This window comes from Anopheles marshallii, chromosome 2 (assembly GCF_943734725.1).
Source record: "Anopheles marshallii chromosome 2, idAnoMarsDA_429_01, whole genome shotgun sequence".
Taxonomy (NCBI): Eukaryota; Metazoa; Arthropoda; class Insecta; order Diptera; family Culicidae; genus Anopheles; species Anopheles marshallii.
In genome coordinates, this window is record NC_071326.1 from 27,496,978 (window position 1) to 27,515,319 (window position 18,342).

General features: G+C 45.1%; 1 pseudogene; it reads left to right on the forward strand.

The window, feature by feature from the left end:
• Positions 1-7,147: 7,147 nt before the first annotated feature.
• On the forward strand, positions 7,148-14,085 carry LOC128707875 (uncharacterized; annotated as a pseudogene).
• The last annotated feature ends 4,257 nt before the right edge of the window (positions 14,086-18,342 follow it).

Sequence of the window (18,342 nt, forward strand, 5' to 3'; positions counted from 1 at the left end):
ATGTATTATTAAACTTTATCGTAAAGCAAAAATTAAAAAAAAACATCAAACAGTGATAACTCGCAGCAAAGAAGAACGTTACCATCTTTGCAAAACAATACCACCTCATCAATCATAGGCAGTTGGCAATGGACATTGCCAAAACCCGGCCCGTCCCTTCTCATCCGTCATCCGCCTCTTTCTCACCTCGCACAAAGCAAGATCTACGGTGCGTGACATTGAACGAAACCCAAAGCCATACAGGATGTGCCGTACACGGGGCCGCATCGCTCAAGTGCATCGGATGCTGTCGTCTTGCCATTGTTTCGCACCTGCACCAGCCAGTAAGCGTCCCAGCAATACAATAAAAAGCAGTCCTTCTATCGAACTGGAATGACTTTTCTACCCATTCCCTGCCTAGCAAAAATACAAAAACCGTGAGAAAGTGTTCCCTACTGCATAGCGTGTCCTGTTCTGTTCGGTGCGCTTGTTCTGTTCAAATCTATTTGAGTCACCATCTCCGCCTTCCAGTGGGTGAGCTGTTTGTTTGGTCACCGTACACCTTTATTCAGTCGCATTGATGGATTTGGATCCTTTTTGTCGATCGTTTCCTGTCTATCATTTGCCGTTGCTAACATTTCATTTCATTACCATCCGCCAAGCAAAGCGATGGAAAAATACATTTCGCTGTGCAAATAAAAATTCACCATCTCTGTGAGCTCACGGGAGCTTGAATTATAATGATTGACGCCTAGGATCAGTTTCCTGCAGCTATTTTTCGCTTCCTGTTACCATGTGCCGTATTGCGTTTATCCTGTTTCGGTGTTTGGCAATCATTTTTGCAACTACTCATGTGTTTCTTCGAATCCCTTCGACACATGGCAAAAAGGAAAAGCCATACATCACAGTCAATTTCTGCTTCAGGACATTTCTCAAATTTGCTTCGCGCACACACTCATATATCAAATGTCAGTTCTCTACTTTCTAAAGCACTGCAAAAGCTTTCCCTGTTTGTTCCTGCCAATGTTTGCCGTTCATCCCTTCTCGCTGCTCTCTTTCGCGCATTAATTTATCTTTTCTTTTTTTTTTTTGTTAATGTCATCTTGAGATTACTTCTTTTTTTTCTACTTTCATTTCCAAATCTGTTCGTTTGCTCTATTTCTATGTGCGTTTTTGCGTTTTCTTCTTTTGCCTTGTGCTTCACACCACTTTCAACACGGTGAATGTTTGCTGTATGATCACCATGTGCAGCACAGCCATTCGAGAGCATAAAGATCGAATATTTTCTTGCCCTCGCTTCGCTTCTCTGTTTCGATGCCACTTTCCTGGTTTAGTTCTACAGATTGTCATCTTTGCTGTGCCGCTTTCTTCTCGCGCTCTCTTTTACTCTTGCGTCCTACAGCAGAGTGTGTTTCTTATTCTTTCTATGTGCCATCAACAATGTGTTGGTTTTTTTCCTAGAATTTTGCCCATTCCCAGCTGCCGTGCCATCGCATCCGAATGGATTCGTTGCAATAGCACATTAAGTTTTTTCTTGCTTCTTCTAGGAGCAATGAGCAGTTTCAGGGAATGAAAAAGATAAATACCACAGCCCAATGGTGCAAGCTGTGAGCATAAATTTATGATTCGAAATAACAATCTTAATGACTTGCATGGTTTGATGGTAAAGCTGCAGTTTGGATTTTATATAACTGCACGTTTTGATTGTAAAGGATTTGCTGCTGTGTTGCTCATGACTAACTTCATAAACATATTCGCCAATAAATACATAAGCTAAAAGTACAGTTGTATCATTTATCTAAAATGCTGCTAAATTTGTCATGACAATTGCTAAATCCTGTTTCGCATTTTGCTTATTTGATTTTGATAATTTTGGTTATGTTTAGTAATGTTATGTTTGTTTTTAAGTAAGTAATGTTTAGTTTTATCATATTATTTTTTTTTTATTTTAATTTTTTCTTCTTTTCACATTCTACATCAGCAAAAATGCAATCAAAACTTATTCTTTAAACATATCACAAAAGTATTTACTAAATCACATTACGCCGTACGGCCTTTGCCAGCAACAATAGTCAGGCAAACGTTGACAGGACATCAGCAAGAAGTAGAAAACTATATTTATTATTTTTTGCCCTTTGTTCTCTTCCCATTTCCTTTTACCTCCCACGAGTTTGGGTTCACAATCTTATCTCCCTGTCGCTCTGCTACGCGGACCGTTTCTTATTCGTTTTATTTTTTTCTACATTATTTTCGTCCCTTTGCTTCGTTATCCTGCGTTCGTGAGTGTAAACGAAAAACAGCACTTTACGAAACAACACCCACAACTTTCAAGCTTTATACCTTTCAATCACACACACACACACACACGCACACATAACAAATAAGCTTCGCTTTGCAATGTGTTTTACGCATTTCTGTTGGTGTGTTCTTGCTTATCACTCTTCGTCCTGTTGCTTCCCTCCGGTCCTCCTACTCTGCTCGCTGGAATCTGATCCTGCGTGATCCTTTTTCCAGCAAACAGCATCTCAGTGCTAGCGGCAGGACGAAAACACACGTGCAACATACCCCTCCAGACCCTTTCTCCCCCCTCGGGCACGGTCATAAAAGTTTGGCTGAACATAAATAACATTTCAAAGCAAAATCGGCAAAGGACAAACGAAGCAGAAAGGTAAAAAGAAAATTAAAAGAACGGCACGAAAACGGTTTGGAAAAGTGTACTGTGGCTGTAGAAAAATGGTCGCAAGAGCTAGCATGAAGAGGGAAAAAGATTAAACAGAGCGAAAAGCGAGATAAATGCGAATAATCGTAAAAAGAGAAGTAAAAAAAACACATTAGCACACAGCATACAGTGCGCATAGGTTTGTTCGACAGCAGCACAAAAAGAAGCTTCTGGTACCATGTGGAAGAAGACCAGCAAGTAGAAGCACCGAACCGTTCATAGATCGGCGACGGCGTTGTAGGATAGGCGTAGAAGACTGGCGTGCCGGAACGAAAGAAGCTTGCACGCGGGAATAGCAAGTAAAAGGGCACGAAGAAGAAAAGACAACAACAGTTTGAAAAGTAAATGAGGAAAAACTTGAGAACCATGGGAAGCAGTTCGGTTATGGGTGGAATGAAGAAAAAAAAATGCGCTGTGTTCTGCACACTAGCGCTGTGAGCCAAGAGAGTGTGTGCGAGTCCTTGCGAAGATGGATCGATCGACACGGCAAGGATAATGGGCAAAAATGGAATGTCCTAAAGCATTCTAACCATATCCATCTTTCTCCGTCTGTCTTTCAAGTGCACTTCCCCCGCGCTGGCAGATATGATCGTGGCGATCTTTTTTGCGCACAGTTGAATGTACAAAACCAAGCACCAAAATGCTAGCAATCCGTTTTCGGCCGAAAATCGAAGCAATTTTTCTTAAATCTTAAATTATGCTTCTACATGCTCGAACGCTAATGCATGCTGGGCCTGGGTTTCAAGGAGGGAATCGAAAAGGATAATTTTAATTACCACTTCTGAAGCGTAATATACTGCCCGGGCGAAGCTTGAGCAGACACGCACGACGAAATAATACTCCAGCGAAAGGGAGGGAAAATTCCCATCGATTAAAATAGTGACAGATTGATGAGGTACAATAGACCAGTCAGGGAGGGATTAGGTTTTTTTTTTCTTCTATCCTGCTTTCTTTCTTCCATTCGTTAATAAGCTCCACATTATCCATCCGGCGAGCATTACAATTTATGTACGTCAGAGGAAAGTCCCCTGCGGGGTTCGTATTCTCTACTATCATCGCAATCATTGCTGCTCGCGTTGACACGCCAGGTGAGTTACGAACCCACTCGTGAACGCACCCGTCCGGTGGAATGGCACAAAATGATCAAAGACCAATTTCGATTACTTTATTCAATTTTCTCTCGTTTCAAGTTTCATCGGACTGAAGAATGAACGCGGGTAGAGGGTGAAATACAAAGAAGAAGCAAAAATACACACACTCACCCACACAGACGATACTAAAACGATACTGCGCGGTTTCTGCGTACATTTAGCGCACTCCATTAGCGTAATGTGATTTCTCATTGAATGTTCTGCAACAATACGGCCACTTGCAAATCGGAAGCCCATTGGGATGGTGAAAATTGTATGTAGAGCAGTTTTTACTTTTACTGCTACGTCCTATCCGACATTTGTTTTTTTTTTTTGCTTCATTTCATTCCGTTCCGAGAAAATGATTCTACTTTTAACTTTACTGCCCCGCCGTACCGCTAGTCGAAACGAAAGCATGCTGGTGCCGGTTCCACTTCAATCGTATCCTTCGTTTATCCGTTTGTGGATTTTGTGTTTCTTTCGTTCGCCTGTCGCTGTTACTCGACATCGGTTGTCCAGCTTTTCGTAGGAATCAGTTCAACCGTAGCACAGCGGGTATTAGACGCCAGCTTTAGCGTCCCCGGGGGTTCAGGGGATTCATTACACTGCCGAGTGTTGGCGGGAGGGTTGAAAATGCATGCTCGCCAGACGTATCCTTCGTGTATGAAAAAGTTCAAAAGAAGCATCTTTTGGGCAAGTAGTAGAAAGTGGCCTAGAAAGGGGACTTTCAAGCGCTCAACGCCTAGAACGCAACAATCAATGATGTAATGTTATGGCTATTTAAATTTGAAATGAGATGAGTTTTACTATTTGGAACTCAACTCTCAACCCACAAAAAACACACACAAAATGAACTTCATTTTGTAAGAAAAGTTTCCAAATAACAAGCGGTATGTTCTCACTTTCCCTCCGTCGACAGCTTCTAATTCCAATGCAATCACGCACATTCATCGCTTTCGGGGTCTAAAGCTAGCGAGTGATATAGAACCACCCGCCATCCATAATTTTCCACCCGAACCTACTGATTCCTGAGCGCGCTGAAGAGTGTTTCGGCCCGTACAATAATTCAACCTTTCCACGGCAAGTAGTACAAGTTAATTTGATCCTCCACGATCCAGCCCGCTGGCTGACCGACGGAAGAAGCAAAAGCAACAACTAACAAACGCACCTCGCGAGCTGTATGCTTTCCCCCCCCTGTTCGGTTCTGCCTTCATCGTGGTACGCGGGACCACATAAATGTCACCAGCGTTCGGATGGACACCGCAGACGGTTTCCTTCGGCCCGCGATAGTAGCAACTGGTAGCATATTGGAACGAGGCAACTGGACAATCTTCACCAGCGTCGTATCGTTTTATTTTACACACGATCAAGCACGCCTCGCAGCGCTACAGATTAAGATAGTCGGCGCAGCGATAATGGGTGAAGAGGTGGTTGCTTCGCTTCCCGTTGCTTTACGCCATCGCCCAACCAGCCCCCTCCCATCACCGGCGGCATTAAACGGCTTGGATTTAATCGACTGGCAGGCCCAAGATATAGACCAGACAGCACAGCAACTGTACGATATTAAGAAAAGAAAATCCAACACACTCCTTCGAGCTTTGGCGAACAGAAAGAGAACACCAAAGCAAAGCACCAAAAGGCAACATTAGATGCAAACATACAAACGCACACACACACACACGCGCACAAGGAACATGTGAACACAATGAATGTGTAATCTGATATCATTGATAATTTATATTCCGCACCGGCACGCCACCAACACGGGCAGCCGCTACGGGAGTTACATTAGCGTATAAAGCGTGTTGCCCGAGGACGGGGAAATAGGCGACATAGCAGGCAGCGAGTTCCGAAAACTGCAGCCCGCAGGCACGGATAACGAGGCTTCCGTGGGGTGGAATGACGTTCGGTCAGGGAAATCCTTACCGTGGATGTGCTTTTCTTGCCCTTGCTCGGATCTGTCAAGCGAACGCGACCAGCATATGAATCAAGCGGGCTGTTGGACAGTGGCTCACAGTAGAAGCGTTAATAAGTTTTCAAGTGTTATTGAACGAAGTCGCCAAATGGTCAACCGGAGAACTTGCCTCCGAAATATGATGTGAAAAATGAAACCTGAAATATGACAATTAAGTTCTCTATTTTTGTAATTAATAATAGTTGCCAACTATTTGCAGAGTTTGGACAATCAACGATTGGACATTTCAATTATCTAAAATTTAAAAGCTCTAGTTAAAACTTTACAAGATGCTTTTAGTTCAGTGAAACTCTTTTTATGAATTTACCGGACATTAAAGTTTAATATAATGCAAATTCTGGAACCCACTGACCTTGGCAAAATTATGTCTAGTATTTTTTATATTTAGTATTTTGAATGTGCATGAGAGTGAAAAGAAGATAGGAAAGAAGTTTGATCTCTTTTGGACCCACAATTTTACCCTTCTTATATGATTTAATTGTTTAATTTATTATACAAAGTTGGAAGGTGTTGCAAGTACTCTACAAGTTTCAAATCGTAGCCTTGAATTATTGGGCCAGGTTCGTCGCATTGATCCTCAATCACATTAATGACAGCCCATTTTTTCGGGGTTTCAACTAGTACAATGGTGCAAATGTACAAACTATGAAGTTAACATCATCCGTTAAGCAAAGATGTCTAATATGTCTAAATTGTTGATAATCATAAGCCCAGTATGATAGGATAAGTAAGGATCTGGTGCTCTTAAATATCTTAAAAACTCTAGAGTTACTCCATCTGTACTTACACTATCCATATAAGCTACACAAATGAATACAAGACCAATCTTCAAACTTATTTTGGAGTTACAACTACTAAATCCCACTTATATCATAGCAACCAGATCATTAAGTTCCTTTCGCGGTGTCTAACACTACTGTCGCAGACAGTATTGCCACCGTCGTGCTACTTTTCTGCTCCCGATCTTTGGATAAAGCTTTCCGATGCTGAAGTTTGATTTCAATCTCGCGTTGTCCGCGTACCGGGAAGAAACGCGACCCCCAAAACCAACACCAACACAACCCATTCCCGTCGACGATGGACGTACCACACGCAACGGCAACCTCCGGTACCGCCAGCCAGGGCCAGCCACCACGCGAGGCAGATGAACTTTCAATTTGTCCGCCTATTGATTGATTGACGGCGGAGCAAATCTGGAGCAACAACTCCAATAGACCTCCGAGGTTTTGTGCCGCCTAGTGGGCCGGTGTGCGAGATGATTCTGTTACGCACCCGCAGACGCTCAGGTGCTTGCATGGTTGGGGTCCTGTTCCACCATTTTTTTTTTTTTTTCGGTGGTGTCCAATGTCAGTGACGTTCGCGATTGTGTCGATTATGATGTTACTTCCCTTTGCCATACCCCGTAGTCGCGCGTTTAATCTGTCATATTTCATTTCTCTTCGTGACAGGTTTTCATTCCCCATCCACGTTTATGTCCACTGCTGCTAACGCACACTCGAGACGACATCTGAGACATCGGGGACCCGTTTGCTGACAATGTTGTGCCGTCGCATGCGACTGACCGAGCGCCATCTTCAACCACCGAGGGAACACTCGGGAACACCGAGGGAACCACTGGAAGGACCGATCGTTCGGCCATGTACCGCACGGAAACTGATGAACCTGGACACTGCCACCAGCAACACCATAACCACCACCGCCCATATCGCCAACAGCTCCCCGCACACAATCATCACGATACCTACGGGAGATGAGGCCGGAACGAACTGTGAGGGACAACCGTTTTCACCACGTGGGAGGTAGATGCTTTGTGTTTGTGCTTTCACATCGAGAGATTGCAATTATTGGTGTGCTTCACTTTTTCTTTGCGTTACATTTAACCTTTCGCAATGGAACCCCGTCATCCTTCCCTGATCCTTCTACCTGCGCTCACTCGCCTGAATAGGCCAGAACAGGGACCACCGAAAGTCGTCATTATTATTCGTTTGCTTCTCTCCTTTTACTGTTCCGCGCACAAGTCCTTGAAAGTTCCATTCTGTTTAGTTTTAATTTCGGTTTCTACCGTGTGTTGCAACAAGTTTTGCAACCACATCCGTCGGAAATGAGAGATCCTAGAATGTGTCAACCGACCGGTCGAGGTGACAGCCTGTCCGGGGGGTTTTTGCGCTTGCGTCGGTAATTAATCTCCTTACAGTGTGTATGACTTTCGAAGTTTCCTTTGTCCTCGGTCAATAGAGCAGTCGCACGTTTCTAACAATGTATTCTATTACAGCACGTTTCAGTGCTTAAATCACCTACAGTTTTGAGCTTCTTACAGCAACAACAAAAAAACTGCTCCTTCTTTGTAATGAGCCTAACGAGAGCTGCTCTCCTGCAGCTGGACTTCTGCTTCAAGGTGTAGCGCAGAAACATAAAAATTCCATCCTTACGTCACAACCACTGATGTGACCTCAACCCGCGTTAGCGTTAGCTGGCCTGGGTGCATAACCTAATCCGCCGACTTATCATTATTATGCTAATCGGTTTATGGCACCGAACTGGCAGAATTTATGGACCAACTGCTCACATCCACCCCGTATCCTGATGGCACTGTTGGTGGCTGCAACAATCATCCCGTACAGCGCTTTAAATTAATTAGATTAGATTTCTATCGCCCGTTCTGAAAATGTGTTCAGCCTGCTAGCGATACGATCGGCGCGAAGGAGGACGCGCGGAAAAAAGAAACAAAATAATAGTAACCTCCCACCGACCCCCCCCCCGCCGGCACAAACAATGATGATGCAACTGGTAACAAGAGCAAGATGGATGCTGGTGCTGCATGCTTTATGAGCTGTAGCAACCACTCACGGAAGGAAAGCAACGTGACCAACAATTCCCACCCCCCCCCCCCCCCCCCCCCAGGCACGGGTATGCTCCGGTAGATGGTACGGGTGCAGATAAGAAATGTTTTAATTTATGGAATGTCTTTGCGAAATGAACCGGTACCGGCTAAGCTAACCGTCGTGTGGTAAAGCAGTTTTATTCGAATGCTAGAGAAATGTGCATTTGGCGAAACGAATGCAAGGTGGTCGGTGTGGTCTAGTTCCCTGAAGCTGATAGATGCTGATAATGGTGTATTATATTCCCTTATTTTGTTGCATGAAAAATGACAGACCATTTTCCAGCAATAATCTATTGCTAGAGGATCTACAAAGGTTGTTTAAAAAAATTATATTACCAAAAGCTTCAGACAGTATTATTCCGTCTGTTGGTGGATGGTCGTGTGACAGTCGGTGCCGCTTCTACAAAGCATCGTGTCATGTCGATATTTACCATTAATCATGCTTGCATATAAATTAATTTATTATGCATTATTCCCAATTATCAAAAGTTTGGTCTAGCCGTTTTAAGTTTAAATGGTTTGATGTCCCTCGTTTTTCATCTTACACCCATCTCTACCGGTTAATAAATCATCAAACATTTAACTTTTGCCAAAGACAATTTATTATTTTCTACCTGCTTCAAAACGAATCTTCGCTTTATTGCTCAACTGATTTGATGAGGATACCGCGACGACTAAATACCTCCTCAAACCGCCAAATCGTAAACCATTCACTGTCACGGGAATTGCCGAGTTTAATTGAACTGCTCTAACAAACGCAACAGAACCAACGAACAAAAAATCGCCCCGATGTAAAAGCATGTCAATCAATCCAACCAAACGCCGCACAACATTTTGGTTTAGCATGTCCCGGTGATGTGCTTTTACCTGTCCGTTTTCGCAATGCGCAATGCTGTTTCGCAAGCTTTTTGGCGAAATATCTTGCCACACCAACCTGCCCTTTTTTTTCGCGTTTGATGATCGGCGACCCGCACACCCGTTCCCGGGCGCGAGCTTTAATTAGTACCGAGCATAAAATTGATTGCAAAACCCTCGGAACGGAACTCCGGCGGTCTTCTCTAGCACCAGCACCGGCACCGATATCTATGCACCGGCGTACGGTATCATCTCGATCGCTAGCCCGGTGCCGTATCATTTCGATGCCGGTTGGCTTCAAACCCTTGATTTCGGATGTTTTCTCACAAATCCTTTCTGTGTGTGTGCACGCGCACATGTTTTTTGGTATGTATATTATCCAATTTCGCTTCATTTCCTGCAATTTATTAGCCCCGCGTTCGAATCATCATGCGCTCCCTTGCGGGGCTACAAATCTATTTCGGGGCACTAAATCAAGCGGGCCAAATAAAGGGTGGTGTCTTTTATTTCTCGCCCATCTTCCCAGCTTTCCACAGCGGCCCATTCATCCACACAGGCGTGCGTTATGATAGGGAGCATACGATTTTTTTGTATGTTTTACTCTCTTTCTAAAATTTTAGATAACGCCTTGCACTGCCACAAAACGAAACCTGGGGTTGGAAAATAATAAAATAAAGAAACGTACCATTTAACCACAGTGGAGCCGCCGTCTGGGTGAGCATTGAGCACTCAAGCCCGTACGGGGCGGTGGCGATGGTCTAGGACGATGGGCAAAACCGCTCAAACGCCACGCAATGCGACGACGTGCGGCAACGCGAGCAACACTAATCACACATAGAACACACGGCACAAGCAGAGTATCTATAACTCGATTCACATTCGCGATCGTGCACACAGGCCGTCTGTGTTTGTGTGCGGCCTTGTTTCCCCTGGCGACTCCATGCGCGAACACATCACAAAACGGGGCGGCATCGTTTGATTCCCAAAATTTGATAGCCAATATAGCGCATTCATATAATTAAAAATTTATGTAAATAAGATCTGACGCTTTGCCCAGCTTGCGGACGGCGTGTATCGCCCCGGCCGGACAGTTACGCTTGCCACATATCCATATCCGATTCGCAAACGGGCGATGTGTCTGCCCCTCTTCTGCTTGAGCCCGTATGTCATGTGGGGAATAGGGTTTTTTTTTTTTGTGCTGGTCGCTCGTTTTCATTGTGTCTGTTTTTTTTTCTTTTAAATGCTCTGCGTGTAGCTCTCTGCACTCACAGTGACATGCTCAAACACCCCTCGTCGGGGGTTACTCGGTGGAGATATAATTCCGTGTAACATCACTCATCAGTTTCGCGACTTATTTTCGCGTACGGTATAAGCCCTGTTATCCACCAACGGGCCGGTGTTTGCCGTCTTCAAGCACACTTCGCCTCGGCGGCCTATTCTTGCCACGGTTCCGAGAACGCGTCCGATGCGCATCGGACCCCTAACCAAAACCGAAACCCACCCGAAACCCGGTGGCGCATCGTCGACCACCGCCAGCTAATGAAGCTAGGACTCATCTTACTACGCTGACCCGCGGAAGAACGCGGGGAGAAAATGTGAGCTGAAGCCAAAAAATAACACGCAGTCCACACGGTTGATCACGGCCGCGAGCGACATTCGACGACGAAAGCGTACCACTAGCGTGGTATCGTGTGCATGCAGTTTTGGTGGTTTTTTTGTTTTTTTGAGAAGGTGGAGTTTCGCTTCAAGCGACCACGGGAAACACTGAAATGGGATAACCATCCTAAGATGCTCGTAATAGCCCCAAAACAAATGTCAGTCAACGGTAATTTCAACCATACGATCGTTTTGTTACTGAAAAGAGATTTTTTCTAGATTGTGGTATGAAAGAAAGTGTGTCATGAATGTTTTAAGCATAAGCAGATGATTATAATACTATAATATTCAATAACACTACAGCTGGTTATAACGCTGAGTGTTCGAAATGAGTAGCCCAATAGTCGAATATAGTACTCTCTGTCCCTGTTAATGGTGGCGCCCTCTACTGTCAAAACGATCGAAGCACTATATCTGTTTGAGCTTTGATAGCATCCCTCTCAATCTATCAATCTATGGACCCTCGAATATTATCCTTAATGATAACCACCGGCTAGTATAACTCCTTAAGTGATAAATGAATATCAGCCGTCGAAACGATACCTTGTTTAAAAACGTAAATACATTTGAACATCTTCAGTAAATGACTAGACATTTTCTAGGTGTAGCATGTTTAATTATCAAACAGCCTTACGTATTGCCAACATAATCGATTGAAATGGTATTTAAGTATCATAGCTTTAAGCATAAGAAACTTAAGTAGAATAGAGTAACATTCTTTTGTCTTGGTTAAGCATTTGCCTCAAAGTGATCTACGACTTTTAACAAAATTTAAATAGTCTCGAACCAGCTCGATCTTCGGGTTGATCGTTCGTTTTATTGTGAATTGTTATACCGAGTATCACCGTGTAGTTTTCGCACACTAAATTCTTAAAAACCAAACATTCTATAATCCTCTTCCAAACAATACACGATCTATTTATGTGGCTTCGCTCACATTCTTGGCCAACATTCTCGAATACGGCGATACAATCACGCTACGTCGTTTGCATTCCTCGTCGTTCAGCGCTTCATTCTACGAAACGTCCCATCGGGTTACATTCAAGGAACAAAACAAAACTAATAAGCGGGAATTTCCCTGTGTTCGTGCTTTGTTTGCTTATTTCAGCCCAATCTATATCGCTCGCTCCGTCTGACGAACTTGGTGGCGTAATTTTGTTGATGTTTTGCTGCATTGTTGCTTTATTCTTGTTCTCCCGCGTTGTTTTGCTCCTACCGTAAATTGTTTCTGTCATCAGCGTTTCGGGGACTGCCAACTTCCATTCCAACTCCGAATGTCATTAGGAGGGTGAGGATACGAATAACAGCACACAACAATCGCACGGCGTGAATCATTTCGGCAACGGACACGGGAGTCACCGACGTCGTTGGTGGCGGCAGAAGGTTTGCCGTCTGCGCCAAATAGACTGGCGTCGAGGATCGGCAAGATTTGATGAAAGTGACAATGGCTACGGATGCTCCAACGCACCAGCACTCCCAAAATCACTCCCATTAGCGATCCGTGAGCTTATTCTCACTCCCGGCTTCGAAGATCCCATTAAAGTCTGAAACGTCTTTACCGAACCGAGTCCTCGTTAGGTGTTTCGCGACTCGTGCGTTGATTCATAAAAGTCCAGGAATACGATCCAACGGGGGGGAGGGGGACGAAAACAGCAACACACATACCAAAAATGAAGACACATCACACATCTTAACCCTCACAGTTGGAGGCTGCTTTCACACGCTCCGAAAACGAGCGCCATCTTCCTACCTTCTTCGCGTTCTGGTGCTGTTCGTTGCTTCGGTGGGGGTTTTCCGACTGTGTTTCGCAACAGCCGAAACCGAGCGGAAGAAGTTCACACACAATCCCAACCGGTGGAAGCGCCTCATGGAACGTCTTCACGGCGGCCTTTTGAAGCGTTTGCTGTTAATTTATACATTTTTCTTCCACCGAGCAGCACCGTTCCGGTTCGCCTGTATCACAGATCATTCCTGGCGCTGATGGCTATCGGGAGAAACTCATAATTTGCTTCAAAGATCGTCTTCCGCCTTTTCGAGGTGTTCTCATTCTGATCCCCTTTCCTTCCTTCGCTACCATTGCAGGAAATCAACCGAAGGGTCCAAAACGCCTCTGATGATTGTTAATTTGAACATCCCGCCCGGCACGGAGACACTGGCCCCGAAAAGCGCATCCCGCTCGGAGCGCCACAAACTGCCCCACTTCTGTATGCAGTACCGCAACTTTGGAAGGTACTGCTCAGCACCACCGGGCTGTACGGCGACCGGTTCCGGAGTGCCAACCGTGGTCGGTACATCGGGCCCTGGCAGTGGTCTAATTCCTCAGATATTCATCCAAAGCTTCGAGCTGCAGGATCGCCGAGCGGTGGACGGTTCGGGCGGACCGGCGGAGCACGATCAGCAGCAGGGAAGTCAGCAGTACAACATCATTACCGAAAACGATGAGGATACGTTCGCCACGCTACTGTTGGACAACATTTCCAACATTTCGCTCGAGATGATACAGCGCCATCAGCAGAAGCTGCTCGGTACGACGGCTTCCTCCATTACGGAGAGTCCGCTCATCACGGGAGCCACGGGTGGTAGTGCGACCTGTTTCCAGCACGTCGAGGGTTGCAGCAGCATGGAGCGGACGGAGAGCAAAACATCCACCGATGCTTTGCTGCCCATGGATGGAAGGATGGATTCGCACGAGGAGCGTGAGCGACAACCTAGCAGGGGACAGTCTGCGTCGGGTCCTTCGGCTGACCGGCTGGCAGTAACGCAGGAGAGCCAAGATGATCAGAACCCCGACATTCCAGCGGGGTACCGATCGCTATGCTACCGAACTCCAAGCCCCAAAACGCGTCAGATCATTCGCGTGGATATTGTTACTAGCAGGGAAAAGTATTGAAAGCTTGCTCCCAGTTTCAACAAATCGTTGGTGATTGCTTTAATCGTTGGAAGATGCGAATAATAAATAAACCTCGTTTAGACATAGTGCGATTGTTTTGCTCATATATGTCCCATTAAATATCACCCGCAACCCATCTCAACCATGATCATGTGCTATTCTGAGACCTTCTCGGAAACCGAGCGTACATCTTTTAGAAAGTTCCCAAAAAAAATCGACCACTCCAGGTGAAAGCAGCACCGCGCACGAATGCCCCATGCCTCAACGGACAGCTGAACAGAAAATTGCGGATCCTCAACAACTCCAGACAGCTGTTTCAGGCTCGTGCTATTGCACACAAACTGGAAGAGGAAAAAATAATAACAACTCGACACAAACCCTATCCAACCTGCCTAATTAGTTGCTCCCAATCCCAACCTCAATCGCAGCGCATCATAACCACTCCACGGTTCGGAAATCCAATTTGCTTCCCGCCCGAAAACTGCACCAAAAATGAGCTTCCATATGGGCTACAAATTAACTAACGCGCGCACACGGCCATAAACTGATGCCTGCACTACATTGTCGCAAATGATGGCCGGTTCGATTCCGATGCAGACAGTGGCGTCGGTGTGTCGTAAAATTTTGTTTTAATAGCGGAAACATTAACCGGTACGAGACGGCCACCCCCAGTGCATTTCGAGGGTGAAAATGCGATCAGCGATGCTTTTGTTTGATGTGCATTCCGCGACCAAACAATTAACTGATCGTTTGTGTTGAAAACTTTATTCATATTTGTCAATTTTATTCGAAACAAAGAAAAAAACATTGTTAAATTCTGCTCCTGTGGACTACATTTAGTGAACTGTCCCAAAATAAGCTATAAATAGAGCATTTTTTTTAATATTTACGGTCCAAACTCTTACCGATCCATTCGATTTAATAGCCCTTATAGCTTCATTTCGTGATACACGCTCCAACCGAAGCATTTAAGATCCTCTCGGTATGTTCCGGGTGTTCTTACACCATTCGGCCCACAAAAGGTCAATCAACTTTCCAAGAACTTCGCTTTATTATATACACAAAAGCGAAACAAACGGTGCATTTCTAGACCTGGCGCTGCTACCAAAGCCACTATTTTTTTTCTTCTTTGTGGTCCCTTCAAATTTCTTCTTCCAATCAAAATTCGCCCGAAAATCTTCATTCAACATTCGCATGCAATTTTAAGAACCATTGCAAAAACCTAATCCCTCTACGGAGAATATAGCAAACAATACAGAAACACGCGAACACAACCCAACCGCCGGCCATTTGATGCGCGGCATAGCTAGAAAATAGCTTTCGATTGTGAAACCAAGGGATTGGAGGTCCCAAAGAAATGGTTGGAACCACACACAAAAAAAAAAAACATACGTGCCACATCGTATCCCAAAATCATAGGGCTCAATTTTATTCCCTTCCCTTCGCACTGATTTAAGTTTGCCACTCGGTTCCTCTTCGCTCGTCCACAGGGTGGTGTATTTATTTCCTCTTGGCATTTGTTTTTTGCTCTAAAATCTTCAAAAAAAAACACACCCCGGGCGAGGGAGAAAAATCTCCTCCGGTGCTGTATTTATGAGTCCTAATGATATGGAACACCGAAAAGATGATGCGCCATTACACACTGCTATCGCAGGGATATCGATGAGCTATCGCTGCACGGTGATAATTAAAATAATATATTACCCAAACAGCCGGGCACACACATAACGTGTGTTTCGTCGCCAGTCAGACGTCACACGATTGGGAATCGATGAATCGGCCATCGGGAACCTTGTCAGGATGAGGTGGCTTTGCGGCGCGTTGTACCTATTGCGAGTCTTCCTGCTCTACCGTGCATGCCTTCTCCCGTGTGTAAAAGCGAATTGGAATGAATTGTTGAGAAATGACAGATTTGTTCATGGCACATCGCTTTTGTGTGCCGCCTAGGTCCGGTGGCGCCTTGTGCACGGATGAAGGAGAAAAGGTTCTGACCAGAATCGTACTCTCCCGAGGCTCTGGAAGCAGAACCTTTCTTGTATGTGTATGTATGGGTGGGTGAGTGTGTCTTATTTTTTTCAACTAAATAGAGATCACACTTTCCACAGACCAGAGAGTTCCTCGTTTACAAAGATCTGCCCTATAGATCAGGTATCATTAGGCAATGGAGATTAGGCTCGTTGCCACTGTTCCGCCACGTGGATTAACGGTTGCCGTCGGATGCTATTGAACCGGCAATTTGCTTTCGAAAACAATCCCAAAACCCCGAAAGGTTCTGCCTGACCGAGCAGCCAAAACATAAAGATATTTACATTTTGAAACGGTATCAGTGGCCAAGATCTACGCTACTGGTCCGAATGATATCATACGCTCCTAAAAGTATGCAACCTTTCAGCAAAATCATCATGTACAAAGATGCCTATCGCCGTACAGATCCTCACAATAGTGCGATCCATTTAGATCTTCATCATCAGCACTCGGACTTTTGGGCATTATAGAATCCATTTTTCTAGCTGATCGTCCCGTTAATGGGCAACACCGGCAACTTAACATTGCTTGTTTTGTTTGCAGAAACTAGATTTAAAATATGGCCCAGCCGAAAAGGGATTTGTTTCATTGCGTTTGCGTCTTGAGCACCTCATCACCGGCTCCGGAGACCGTTGCGATCGAATGTGATGAAGACTGAGATTTATGGCTGCATCATGGTTTGCTACCCCGGTCTCTCCGGCCCATCGTTCCGTACCCGTACCGTTCCCGTGTGTAATGGTGCTTTCCTGGGCAGGACTGAGAAAACTCGTTGCAGCCTTTAACGACGGAGAGACTGTTGACGATCGCTCATTTTCCGTTCGCGCACTTCACCAGCAACACAACAACGCGGTACACAAAACAATTTGCCGAAGGCCAATGGCGAAATAAACAAACGATCATTACTTCCCTTCTCCAAAAGCACCAACGGCAAGGGTATGCGGAAATTTAATTCTCCCAAAACTACATTTACGTAGACGGTACAGTTTTCGACCAACGGGTAATTCAATGCCCGATTCCCATTTTTTTTTTCTGTGGCTGCCGTAAACTTAATAAGCAATAAGACATAATTAGCCTTCAATATGCAGCACACGGTTGTTAGGGCTGGACGTACCGTCGCCCTTTCGTACCGGTGCGACCTAGCCAATCTTCGACACACTCATCAATCCCGTGCTGATCCTCGACGTATCTGGTACCTGGTCCCTTGGTTTGGCTATGGCCAGTTGGCTAATGTTAAATATCCCTGTGTCTATGGTTCCACAAACCGGTACCTCTACGAAAAACGCCTACGAACGCCTCGGTGCATCGATCAACCCGGTCTGGCGAGACATCATTTCGGTCATTAATGCAGTTCGTACCTAATCTACTCCCCCCGTACCTGTGGTGCGCTGGCAGAAACCTTCGCACACACACCTGAAAGATCTCATTAGATTTCACCTCCGGGGCAATGGTTTAAGCTATGGACGAACGATAATGCAACCGGTCGCAAATAACGATCGTTGCTAGCTTCTGCGAGCCTGCCTATAAAAGGATATTTGCGAAGCCGTAGCCTCAATCTAACATCTAATCCGATCTTTAGCACGTTGCATCCATCACGGATGGAGGCCATTGCTGCACCAGTTGATGATGCAAACGAGAAGAAAAAAAAACAACACACCAGATGCGACACAAAGTAATCATTCCACAAAAGAAGCTTAGTGTCTGGAGCTTTTTGTTTATTTTTTGGTTTGATCGTCTAGCTATGCTAATGAAACTATAATTATAGCTTTCTGCACATTCTGTCTGCAGCTCGTGACCGAACGACCAGCATTGGCTAAGAATAATACAGCAACAAAGCACACACACACACACACAACATGAACCGGCTCACCCTGAAAGTCTTTAATGCTCCCGTTAACATGCAACAGTGTCGTTGATATCGTTTTACGAGCAACAACCGCAGCACCACGCAGCACCTTGATGCTTTGCAAATGAAACATTAAAAACATTCGCAGACAACTACCGAACGATAAACGTGTCCACTACGCCGCTCACGCGTCTGGCATGCTGGTTTAATGGGAGTTTCGCCGTGCGTCTTATTCCCATTCCGTACGGACACTGTGGCGGGTTTTGCCCCTAGTGGAGCGCTTGTCATCGGCGATTAGTTCAAGCTTTTTTAAATCATTTACTGGTTGAACCCGATGCAAAGAGGAACCAACGCTTGGCGCTGTTACTAATTTTGCAATCAACTTCTCG